Source organism: Schistocerca serialis, chromosome 4 (genome assembly GCF_023864345.2).
Source record: "Schistocerca serialis cubense isolate TAMUIC-IGC-003099 chromosome 4, iqSchSeri2.2, whole genome shotgun sequence".
Taxonomy (NCBI): domain Eukaryota; kingdom Metazoa; phylum Arthropoda; class Insecta; order Orthoptera; family Acrididae; genus Schistocerca; species Schistocerca serialis.
In genome coordinates this window covers 266,280,418-266,294,087 of record NC_064641.1, presented here as the reverse complement: position 1 = coordinate 266,294,087, position 13,670 = coordinate 266,280,418, and the positions used below count along the sequence as shown (strand labels likewise).

The 13,670-nt window shown below is 41.4% G+C and overlaps 1 protein-coding gene across 1 annotated transcript in view; it reads left to right on the top strand.

Moving 5' to 3' along the window:
- Window positions 1-537: 537 nt before the first annotated feature.
- LOC126474389 (uncharacterized) overlaps window positions 538-13,670 on the top strand; it is a 55,171-nt gene continuing 42,038 nt past the window's right edge. The window contains exon 1 of the mRNA XM_050101857.1: window positions 538-582. The gene's annotated coding sequence lies outside the window, so the exon portion shown is untranslated. The remainder of the gene's footprint in view (window positions 583-13,670) is intronic.

Here is a 13,670-nt window from a genome sequence, read left to right as displayed (position 1 = left end):
TGAATCTATTACTTGCTGAAAATTGTTATATCAACATGGTTTTCATCAAATAGCTCAATTGAGATGAAATGACTTTCGAGGTCAGGGACTTGGACTGTATTAAAATGTCATCAGCATAGATGAATTTTTTTATGTTTCTTCCGTGAGCTTTCCTGATTGCTTAACGCTTAAACTGAGTAACATACAGTCACTGTCCTCCTTTCATGTCGTTCGACTCATATAACGGCTGTTTGGGTTCTTTATACGTTGTGGATAGCAATTCATCTTCAGTGTTTCATCCTTGTAGCTTCAAAATTTGAAATACCGTATTGAATTGCAGTCAACACTGCCTAAAGCATTAGCTGAAGTATCCTATGGTATTGCTTACATAGTGGAATGTCGGGAAGCACCACTTTCAGCGACGTTAAGGAATGTGTGGCCGGCTTGCGCTACTGGCCGGTGCGTTTGGTGACCCTCCGACCAGGTGTCTCTGCGGTCGCGGTCACTGTGTCCGAAGCGATTGTGGCAGGCTCGCCAGTGCGAATTCCCTCCTGTGTGCAGAGTGAAGAGGCTCCGTGCCGATTTGCAACACGAACTCCAGAGGTAAGACTGCGCGGCCCTGCCGCACCCTTGAACAGGCGCTCTTGTTTTCAGAGAGGAGCATTGATCGTTAGCAATTTTCAGTTGAAGGTAGTAATACTGTTAGGATATTGTCTCCATAATTGTGCAATACTGGAAAAATAGGTTATTAAGATAAAACTAGGTGTATTTTGTGGGACTTCTGAAGAAACATGTTCGTCGTTAATCTACTTTATAGAACGACGTTTTCTGTATTACGAACTGCGTTGTTTTATTTATATATTACGAACTTGCAGCACAATATCTTATACATAGCTCCTTGTTTTAGATGCTTAATAAAACACGCCTACATGTAAATAAACGACCTGTTTCACTAATGACGCCATTTCACAAAATTTTTGAGAAGCTGATGCAGTCTAGAATAGTATCTCACCTGAGCACCAATACTGTCCTCAGCAAATAGCAGTCTGGATTTCAAAAGGCTTGCTCTATTCAGAATGCTATTTACTCGTTCACTTACAAAATTTTGTAAGCATTCAATAATAAAAGAACACTGCTTTGTGTTTTCTCTGTATCTATGTAAGGTATTTGACCGTATGAATCACAGTTTTCTGATAGATAAATTTAAGTTTTTGGGATTGATGATACAGCCAAACAGCGGATAATGTTGTGTCTAATGAAAAAAATGTAGAATTTATACTTCGCGATTCAACCAATATAGCCTGGGGACCTTATTTCTACTGGGGAGAAATCAGTATGGGATTCCCAAGGCTCAATCTTATGTCCACTATTGTTTCTTATATATGTAAACCATCTTCCGTCTAATATTCAACAAGAAGTATTAGTTCTTTCTGCAAATGACACTAGTAATGGAATCATTAGAAGCATACAGAAGAAACGGAATACAGTGCTCTTAAAATTATCACTGACAGGTTTTCTGCGGTTGGTCTCACCTTCAGTTTTAAAAAGACACAATATATGCAGTTCTGCACACCCAAGTGTAATACCCCAATGATACGTGTAACACACAGTGAGGAAATAATAAATATTGTGGAATCTTCAAAATTCGTATTGATTAAAATTTAAACTGGAAAAAGTACATTTTCGAACTCCAAAATAACTTAGTTCAGCCCCTTTTGCACTTAGAATCATTGCAAAGCATGGAGAAAGACAAATCACTTAGCTGATATATTTTGTGCATTTTCATTCAATAATGTTATGTAATGATGTTCTGGGGTAATTTGTCCTTAAGAAAGAAAGTTTTCATTGTTCAAAAACGTGCTTTAAGTACAATATGGGGTGCTGAACCACGATAATCTCGTGGATTCCTTTTTTAAGGAGCCGGGCACTCTGACCACTGATTCACATTATATTTATTCCCTCTTGAGAAGTCAATAATCCACAGCAATTCAAAAGGAAATATGATGTACATAGAGACGAAACTAGAAGGAAAAAATTCATACTTTACTGCACGTTAAGTTGGCCTTTAGCTCAACGAGGGGCGCACAATACTGCAACTACAATGTTTAGTAACTTACCGAATAATATAAAATGTCTGATAGACAGTAAAGTAAAATTTGAAAACAAACTGAAAAATTTTCTCTTGCATAACTCCTCCTAGTCCATAGAAGAATTCCTATTACAGCAATGTGTAAAAGATAGTGGACAGGAATTACTAACTCAAATCTGAATATTTTTTTTTAAATTAAAATGTCTCTTCCCACGTGATTAGATTTATCGTCCAGAATTTTCCATGGAACATGAAAATAATTAACTAACTAACTGATTAACTACCCTCGCACCAAACAAGTGAGTCGTCAAGCGAAACTTCGCACAATTAGAGCTGTTTCTGCGATCCTGTTTAACGTTCTTTTCACTAGATAAGTTCGGCTAGCGAGTCTTTAGAGTAGTTTTATGTATCACAGTGAATAAATCTGGCAAGTGAGGACCATGAAGAAGTTTATTTGCAAAACAACTAAATTGATTTTTACTGACGGTGAATGGACGAATTATTACATTCTAAATTATGTGCCTATGCCTCTGATATTTATTGAAGTGTATCTGAAAATTTATATTTTCAAATTGTTAAAGCAGAAGCAGAAAATTTGTGAAGATACAGTGTGATGCAGTATAATGAGAACTGCTCTTTGACGCGACGGGGAGTGAATGACGTACTACTCAGCCAGCAGGAGTGACGGATGGCCAATATTCACTCATCCACTTGCGTGCGGCATGGGCAGATAAAGCACTGGCAGTCAGGGGGATCTCTAGTGAATGCCTCTCAGCTCAGTGCTGAGTATGATGCATAAAATTTCGGACTTCCAACCACAGAAACGCTTTTACTTAACCTGATACTTCGGCTATGCACCTTCGACCACCTTCCGAGTGAGCCACAAATTGCAACTATAGGTTTTTTTTCCCTGATTATTATTCTCCACGAAGGAGCGAGTTGGCAGCGAGTAAAACCGCTTTTCTGCCAAATGTTACACTTATTTAAAAGGTGTTTTAAAATACATAACCAGATGACAATAAACGATGTTGATTAATAAAAAAAGCTTGGTGGACAATATTTACGATTTTTGAAAATTTCTGTTTATATTCGTACTTCTAATTTAGATACGTAAGTTATCTCCCGTCTAATGTTTCAGTGTTGGGTTTCCAGCTTCCAGCCGTAAGCGCAAAGTAAATCCGACTCTTTGACTGGTGATTCTCTGTAGCATCGTACTATACAGTGTGTAACGAAATTTTCTTCTATCCGGCGATCTAAACTTTATAAGTTTGTTATTCGCATTTTTCTTCGTGGCGTGACCTGCAGTAAATTTCGAGAGAACCTGGTACAAGCCTGCGCCTGAAGCGGCAGGCAACTGCCCTGCTTGCCGATGTTTCTGCGTGGAACATTGAGCACCTCTCTCCTCCCACTTCGTGAAAACAATAGCGTCCTGACCATTTGATCAGTTTGAATGTATACGTACCTAAGTATGTAGCGGCGATAAGTATTACTTTAGTTTTGAGGTATGGAGCGGAAAAATCAAGCCAGTGCGTGAATTAGTGAAATAAAGTTTTATTGGTCTTTACCTTCATATTGCGAGAGTGAAACAATATGGTTAAAAAAAAGTGTGGCTGCCAGTTCGACGCTGCCTTCAACTCTAACAGCTAATGAGGATATTTGGCAAACATTGTACACTACCATTTAGACCTACTAAATCTAAATCTGAATCATCAATATGCATGCGGTGTACAGTATTTAACGAACAATACTACATTGAACATTTGCAAAATCTGTTTAGCACATCACCGTCTTCCTCCTCTTCATATTTTCTCCACTGTATTACTCCTACCAACGACTGATACTCCGGCCATGTATCTTTCGACCACCTTCCGAGTGAGCCACAGACGGCAACTATAGCTTTTTTTCCCTTGATTATTATTTAAATTCTCCACGATGGGTCGAGCTGGGAGCGAATAAAACTGATCTTCGTGTATTCTTTCCAGCCCATTTCCTCTCATATCTGGCCGGCCGGGTGGCCGAGTGGTTCTACGCGCTACAGTCAGGAACCGTGCGACCACTACGGTCGCAGGTTCGAATCCTGCCTCGGGCATGGATATGTGTGATGTCCTTAGGTTGGTTAGGTCTAAGTAGTTCTAAGTTCTAGGGGACTGATGAACTCAGAAGTTAGGTCCCATAGTGCTCAGAGCCATTTTAACCATTTTAAACTTTCACATCTCACCATAAACACTTATTTTTAACATATTTTGTTGGAATTTATTATATCATTGTTTATTCTTACTTGAATTTCTCATAACCCACGCTATTGTTGCGTACAAGGCCGGCAGTTGTGGCCGAGCGGTTCTAGGTGCTTCAGTCTGGGACCGCGCTGCTGCTACGGTCGCAGGTTCGAATCCTACCTCGGGCATGGATGATTGTATGTCCTTAGGTTTAATTAGTTCTAAGTTCTAGGGGACTGATGACCTCAGATGTTAAGTCCCATATTGATTAGAGCCATTTGAACCATTTTTGTTGCGTACACGTATGTTCTCGAGTCTTGCGCTTCACCAAATTCTTTCTTAATTCTGCATCAGTACTTAATTCAATAACGGCTTGGTTCCGAGGTCTTGCTTCACGACTGCCATGCAGCTTATGGCATAATACTTGATTGGACTGTTCGGTATAACACTACAGCCTAAATAGTGGATTCTTTCTCGCTCTCCACTGCTCTATCATACGAGACTTTTATGACGAGCAGACCTCTGTTTTACTTTCCTGTACTTAAGTTCACCATTCCCTCAGTTTTGCCTATTCTTAAAGTACATTCTAAGCAAATGTATGCTGTCAATTCCATTCAAGTGGGTTTCCGAGTCTTTCTTACTTTCAACTGCCTAATTTATCTTTCATATTTTTTCCCCTCTACGCAGATTGATATTTCTCTATATTTACTTTATTTGTCATTTCACGATATGTTTTGTTATCAACAAGAAACTGAACTTAAGCTCACGAAAGTTTGACACCATTATGTTAAAAATTTCTGTGATGATCTCGCGCGGTTTGTTAGAAATGTGACGAATCGTGCAGTTCTTCCTTGAATTTGTATCTTTCTTTCGTTAATTCGAACTGGTCTCGAAACGACGAACAAATTTCAACGCCAGGTGATGCATTTTCACTCACTTATTCAAAGTAGTAAATTGACCAATGGTGTTTGTTGCTGGCCCAACAAGTGCTTAAAAGGACTAATAATGCTATGTAATTCCTCTAGGCAACGTAATTTGTGTATCTTTATAAACTTTACTCCGTATATTTTTGCTTTCTGCAACCGTAAGTAGAAATTCGTCTTGATTTTTTTCCCGATTCTTTGTGTGTATTTCCCAACGTTTACATCACAAAAGTAATAGCGCCAAAAACAGTCAAACTTTTTATGACTTTGAAGTGAGCGAAAATTCATCATACATCTCATTAAGCGAGCGAACATTGATCATGTACCTCATTCATCATTCATCGTGTATCCAATTCGTAATTCATTATGCATCCCTTATGAACAATCTTCCAAGCCTGTAATAACTTTGACTTAACATTATAGAGTATGTTACTGCTCTTTGTAAACACGGTATTCTCATATTCATAAGAAACTGGAGTACCCTAGATGCAGTAAAAGGAAACATCCATAATATATTTTAAAATACGTGATGTTGGCAATTATGGAACTTATTTTACAGGCAACGCTTCTTTATTTCGTGTTAACAAACTTACATTTGCTTGAAAATGGCCTGGTGATTGATGAGTGAATCATATTCGTTGTCAAATTGAAGGATAACGTAACTTCTCAAAATTATTCTTATCATATTAATTTTCTAGAAACAAGTTACCTGTGGATTTTCGTTTTCCGAAATCTTAAAAACTTACTAGTAAAACTAAACTGTTAATTAATCATTGAATTGTGTGATTGTCTCTCGTTAACGTCACTATCGCACAAGACTCGGTAAAAATGGTTTTCTACGTAATCTAAAGGGGAATAAAATACTTCACCTCACCAGCATGATTCAAAAAGTATTATTTTATCAAATGTATGTGAATTTAAAAAAATCTTCAATCAATGCCCTCTGCTTTCAAGGAAAGCGTAAGGTTAAAATAAAATCACGAATTCTACGATTTCTCTAAGGATTTTCGCAAAGTTCGGTCTAACGAATTACTGCTAATAAATGTATTTAGTCTTCTCCTGTCGCCCTTGAAGCCGGCCGGTGTGGCCGTGCGGTTCTAGGCACTTCAGTCTGGAACCACGTGACCGCTACAGTCGCGGGTTCAAATCCTGCCTCGGGCATGGATGTGTGTGATGTCCTTAGTTTAGTTAGGTTTAAGTAGTTCTAAGTTCTAGGGGACTGATGGCCACAGATATTAAGTCCCATAGTGCTCAGAGCCATTTTTCGCCCTTGAAACTCTTTCGGCGAAATTGAAGAAAATAGTTTTTAAGAACATGCGAGCATAAGTTATAGTGTACGAAATAAATATCATCACCTACTATTCTCTGAGTGAAGTGATTGTATTTCGTCGGGCATAATGTTACGTCAAGTGCATTGGCAGTCAGTTATATGTTATGATAAGGCTACTATGATGTGTCGACAGAATTGCCGACACAGTGTGATTTGAGGGGACCGCAATGCACGCTATAAACACACGAAGGATGGCGTGAGGTCTGAAACAGGATACGTAATGAATGCTATAAAAAAAAAAAAATACGTAGCTTTTGGAATACTTAACTTTAATCCATCCTTGTTGTATACATCGTTCTTGATGAGACATGCTTTATACGATAAGTATCAATTGCTATGAAAGGCTAATGGCGCCTTGCTAGGTCGTAGCCATGGACTTAGCTGAAGGATATTCTAACTATCTGCTCGGCAAAGGAGCGAGGCTTCGTCAGTGTAGTCGCTAGCAAAGTCGTCCGTACAACTGGGGCGAGTGCTATTCCGTATCTCGAGACCTGCCTTGTGGTGACGCTCGGTCTGCAATCACACAGTGGCGACACGCGGGTCCGACATGTACTAATGGACCGCGGCCGATTTAAAGCTACCACCTAGCAAGTGTGGTGTCTGGCGGTGACACCACATACTACATCCCTGATTAGTGCTCCATGCGCTGCTGATATATTGCTATAATCGATATTCGATTTTATATTTCATGTAGCTACTTACGCTAATTTAGAGGAACGATTAATTTTACCTCAGTTAACTCCTGGCGCACAGCCCTGTCACAATAGCCAAGCAAATGGAGATTTTGGTTTTAGCTAAAGACGCGAGACGACTAGCACTGAATGCATTTTTTCTTTGTTTTAAGTAGCGTCCACAATCTAAAGTTTGTCGTAAATTTGAACAGAACGCTGAGAATTACGCAAATAATGAATATAAATTATCTACCGGGTTAAGAAACACACAGAGTGCCCTCTTAACATGGAATAACAGTGAATAACGCATTTGACTACTGTAAAACATATTGTGAAAGTAGACACCAATTGTAGCACTTCGAAAACTTTGTTAAAGGCGCAGTAACGATATTCAGCAAACTGAGAAGGGAACCTCCCCATCGCACCCCCCTCAGATTTAGTTATAAGTTGGTACAGTGGATAGGCCTTTAAAAACTGAACACAAATGAATCGAGAAAAGAGGAAGAAGTTGTGTGAAACTATGAAAAAAATTAGTAAAATATACAAACTGAGTAGTCCACGTGAAGATAGGCAACATCAAGGACAATGGGACTCAAGGAGCGCCGTGGTCCCGTGGTAAGCGAGAGCAGCTACGGAACGAGAGGTCCCAGGTTCAAGTCTTCCCTCTAGTGAAAAGATTAATTTTATATTTTCAGTATATGTGACAAACTCTTATGTTTTCATCACTTTTTTGGGAGTGATTATCACATCCACAAGAAAACCTAAATCGGGCAAGGTACAAGAATCTTTCTACCCATTCGCCAAGTGTACAAGTTTGGTGGGTCGACAACATTTTCCTGTCATGTGATGCACATGCCGTCACCAGTGTTGTATAGAATATACCAGACGTGTTTTCCTGTGGAGGAATCGGTTGACCTATGACCTTGCGATCAAATGTTTTCGGTTATTGGAGAGGCACATCCTTTCATCTACTAATCGCACGGTTTTGCGGTGCGGTCGGAAAACACAGACACTAAACTTATTACTGTGAACAGAGACGTCAATGAACGAACGGACAGATCATAACTTTGCGAAAATAAAGAAAGTAAAATTTTTAGTCGAGGGAAGACTTGTACCAAGGACCTCTCACTCCGCAGCTGCTCACGCTAACCACAGGACCACGGTGCTCCTGAGCTCATAATCTCCTTGATGTTGCCTGTCTTGCGCATGGACTACTCAGTTTGTATATTTTACTAATTTTTTTCATAGTTCCACACGACTTCTTCCTGTTTTCGCCATTGATCTGTGTTCAGTTTTTCAAGGCCTATCCACTGTGCCAACTTATAACTAAATCTGAGGGGGGTGCGATGGGGAGGTTCCCTTGTGAGAGGAAATGGGGAGCCTAGTTAATACAACTGTAAGATAAGGTAACTGAGATCCATAAGGTTGAATCCTCTAACTTCCTAAGACGTTACAATGAAATGAACAACCTCAGCGGCTTACAGGCGTTGACATACGTCAACGGGGACAGATGAAAATGTGTGACCTGACCGGGACTCGAACCCGGGATCTCCTGCTTGAATGCAGACGCTCTATCCATCTTTTTTTTTAATTTTCATTTTGTTCGCTTTAGTTCGTTGCATCTGCTCGGGGCGGACGTCGTAAGACATCCATTTAAGTTCGTTGTTGATCGGTTAACTCAGTTTTTTTATTACAGAGGGCACATTACCCTCTGACCGAACACGCTGAGCTACCGTGCCGGCATCTGAGCCACCGAGGATACAGAGGATAGCGCGACTGCAGGGATTTATCTCTGGCACGCCTCCCGCGAAAACCCACATTCTCAACGTATTGTCTCGCACTCCATTCGTAATGCCCCCGCCCATTATACTCATTACTCGTGGCGCGTTGCCGATTCCCGTAAGAGTTCTGGCACTGTTTGTGCATTCGCACAGAAGAACATGGTCAAGTGGCCGGTGAGGCTTAACTATATACTTATTAAGATGGTATCTGTTCTTTCGGACATGCGCGAATCTTAGTATATATATATCTATAGTATATATATCTAGTATCTTAGTATATATATATATATATATATATATATATATATATATATATCTTAGTATATATATAGTTAAGGCTCACCGGCCACTTGACCATCTTCTTCGCGCATGCAGAAACAGTGCCCGAACAATTACGGGAATCGGCAACGCGCCGCGAGTAATGAGTATAATGGGCGGGGGCACTACGAATGTAGTGCGGGACAATACGTTGAGAATGTTTTCTTCGAGGAACTACATAATGTTCGAATACAGTATATTTTCCAAAACCCTACTGCAAATCGACGTTAGTGATATAGGCCTGTAATTCAGCGGATTACTTCTACTTCCGTTTTTGGGTATTGGTCGGACTTGGGCAATTTTCCAGTCTTTAGGTACGGATATTTCTGTGAGCGAGTGGTTGTATATAATTGGAAAATATGGAGCTATTTTATCAGCATACTCTGAGAGGAACCTGAATGGTATACAATTTGGATCGGAGGCCTTGCTTTTGTTAAGTCATTTAAGCTGCTTTGCGACAACGAGGATATCTATTTCCATGTTTCTCATCTTCGCAGTTGTTCTTGTTTGGAAATCGGGAATATTTACTTCGTCTTCTTTGGTGAAGGAGTTTCAGAAAACCGTGTTCAATAACTCTGCCTTAGTGGCACTGTCGTCAGTGACTTCACCGTTGTTATCGCGCAGTGAAGGTATTGATTGCGTCATGCCACTGGTGTTCTTTATGTATGACCAGCATCTCTTTGGTTTTTCTGCCAGATTTCGAGACAGAGTTTCGTTGTGGAAATTACTAAAAGCATCTCGCATTGAAGTACTCGTTATGTATCGAACTTCTGTAATACTTTGCCATTCTTGGGGATTTTGCGTTCCTTTAAATTTGGCATGCTTTTTTCGTTGCTTCTGCAACAACGATCTGAGCCGATAAGATGGATAAGATTGGAGGTAAAATTATTTATTCCTTAAAACATTGATGTAAGGCATCTACATAACTGCTGCTGCCTGTTAGCTAAGTACAATTGCTTGTGAAACGCTATACAATTCACAACAGACTCGTGTGCCCCATGGTTCACGGAGACACAATTTCTGCGTACCGTGGCCAAAGCTCCCCTCTCACTATGAGACAATGCGCCACGCGGTTATATCAATTCACCCTTCTTCGAAGAGACTTCGGCTGCAGACCCTCGGCGAGCGGGAAGCAGACGGACGGTCACATACACTCCAACGTCTCCTACGTGACCCAATGGCCAGGAAAACCCAGAGATGAGGCTTCCGCCACAAACCTAACACCGGTAACTTTCACACAACGGGAGAAAACCTCTTTGCCTACCTGAAAAATACAAGAGTTGGCCATTCTGTACGACTACTGCTGATTCTCTGCAGCAGACTGAACCACCGTGTAGCAAAATGAAACACACCCACATTCATTCACTCACGCGTGTCAGAGAGTTCTGTATCACTGGAAAGCAAATAAAATGATAATGCAAGGGGCTACAGGACCCTTTCAAAGTCGCTGCCCAATGACGGAGGTAGATACTCACCAAGAAGATTCCAACAGTTTTCAGATGACAAGGAATTCCAGGCCACATTCCCGTCCGTCAAATGGTTGAGTGAGTAGTGGCACAGATTCAGACAGGCGTCTCAGCTCCAACAGTCCTCACGCCAGGTTGTTGCTTCTGCCCCTGTGATAAGCCTGCCGGGCGGGTAAACATGTCCACGGCAACATCAAACCCCAAACAGTACACTTTGCCTCCAGCAAGCCAAATCCAGTCATGTATGCCATGCACGTCCACATATCGCCGCTCGGCGACACATCGCTGGCCCCTCGCGGAAATGAGTCTACTGTCTACCCAGCAACCAACCAAATACATCACACTGCAGAGTGGCTGCTATTGATATCGCATCTGTGCAACTCAAATATGGTTCTTGCATAGCCTTTTCTTTACGAATGTTGTTATTTTCAAATTGTGCCTAACTTTTCATCCCAAGTTCATAAGAGTAATTATATTGCGATGATGTAGTTAGTGCACTAATGAAGAATTTTGTGTGAATTGACTGGAATAAACTTTAGAGTTACTACTTCCATTTACGTGGCGTTATCATAACAGCACATCTACGAGACTATGAGCTCAGTCCATCGCACAACCTGGTTATGCTTTGCGTTTCACTGTTTGTCATTAGCTTGAAAAAGAAAATGTGAAGAGTCATAGCCATTAGTTTCAAACCCAAAGTGAAGAATGGCATCATATTATTTAAGACAGTTTCCTGGTGTCACAGATAAACATTATGTCTTAAAATGAAAGACATGCCAAACTACTTTAAAGCAAAAATCTCTCCCATGAATTCCATGAATTCCGAAGGAATCTTGTGGAGGCCTCTTGGTTCCTTAAGCTCAGATTACTCAGCGCTTTGTCACAATGAATTCCTCCTATTTCGTACAAATGAGCTGCCTTTTAGATATTGATAGCATATGTCTTCTCTTTTTTTCAGAACTTCACATAGGCTTTTCGAGCTTCTTTGTCTTTAGCTAACGAATGCAGCTTTCTTTCGCTCAGAAGAGATGTTGATATTCTTGTACAGGTTTTCGGAACACCCACAGGTATCTCCAATTCATTTACGTTTGCCGCATGTAGAAAACAAATAGTCTTTCTATTCCACTTCAGTATGATATTATTAATAATCGGCCAATATCTCCGCCGTCGATATGACTTTCGTTATTGTTTCCTTCTCGAATATATGAGTTAGAAATTCGTATATTGCTACTTATCTTGTTGTAACATTATTGGGATTCATTATGACGCTTCCATGATGAGCAAAGAACAATGCCTGTGCTTTCTCAGTCCAAATAGGAAAATTAATAATCTTTATATAGCGAGACCTGGAGTGATTCTAAAACTGAACGCAGGTGTAGTAACCAAAACCAACTGCGGGAACGCCTTGGGCTGCGGATCTGAGCCGCCAGGCGGGGAAGCCGCCGGTGGTGGGGCACGCACCACCGGGTAAACACAGGACGAGTCGGGCGACAGACCAACGACAACTGACAACAACCGACGACGACCGACTATGACCGACACAACAAGGAAGAGATAAACAACGGAGGCTTGTGGAACCCACAACACCAAACACCAACAGTAAATCCACTCACAAGGGAACCTCCCCATCGCACCCCTCCCAGATTTAGTTACAAGTTGGCACAGTGGATAAGCCTTGAAAAACTGAACACAGATCAATCGAGAAAACGGGAAGAAGTTGTGTGGAACTATGAAAAAAATAAGCAAAATATACAAACTGAGTAGTCCATGCGAAAGATAAGCGACAACAAGGATAAAGAGAGCTCAGGAGCGCTGTGGTCCCGTGGTTAGCGTCAACAGATCCGGAATGAGAGGTCCTGTGTTCAAGTCTTCCCTCGAGTGAAAAATTTTAATTTTTTATTTTCAGGCAATTATTATCTGTCCGTCCGATGCGAGGTAACTGCGCCGTAGTATGGGGACGCTACACTTAAACAAACATCGAAACGCACGACGTCAGTCGATTACAGCGCACGGATGAGAGAGTATTCCTGCTAACGAGGCTCCCTGGGTGGCAGTTGACTGTTCGCTACTTTGGACGAGAGTGCATTAAATACGTGAGATGTATTTCGTGGGCAATATGTTTTCGGTTCCCATTGGAGAGGCACGTCCTTTCGTCTACTAATCACACGGTTTTGCGGTGCGGTCGCAAAACAGACTCTAAACTTATTACAGTGAACAGAGACGTCAATGAACGAACGGACGGATCATAACTTTGCGAAAATAAAGAAATTAAACTTTTCACTCGAGGGAAGACTTGAACCACGGACCTCTTGTTCCGCAGCTGCTCACGCTAACCACGGGACCATGGCGCTCCTCGCCTCAGATTATCCTTGTTGTTACTTATCTTGAGCGTGGACTACTCAGTTTGTATATTTTGCTTATTTTTTCATAGTTCCACACAACTTCTCCCTGTTTTCTCGATTGATCCGTGCTCAGTTTTTCAAGGCCTATCCCCTGTGCTAACTTATAACTAAATTTGAGTGGGGTGCGATGGACAGGTTCCCTTGTCAGAACCAGAGCCAGGCATATGTCAACAACGAGCAACGACCAGAAGGCAGTACCGCAGAAATAGAAACGAAATCCAGAGCGAGTACCAGACTGACGGGACTAGGGCAGATCAGGTCCCTATATACGAAACCGGAGGGAGCGGCTAATGGCCGCTGTCTGCACGTGGCGTAGCGGTGGCGCCCTCGCTGCGCGAGAGCCGCTGCGCGGAATAGCCGCCGCGGAGGCGGAGCCCTCTATGGGCTGACCACGTTCATTTGTTCTGGTGCGTGTTCGACTTCCGCGGCGGAAGGTACTAAAGTAGGGGTTTAGTAAAAATCTAAATTATTTTAGTGCGACCACAGAGTGCTCTG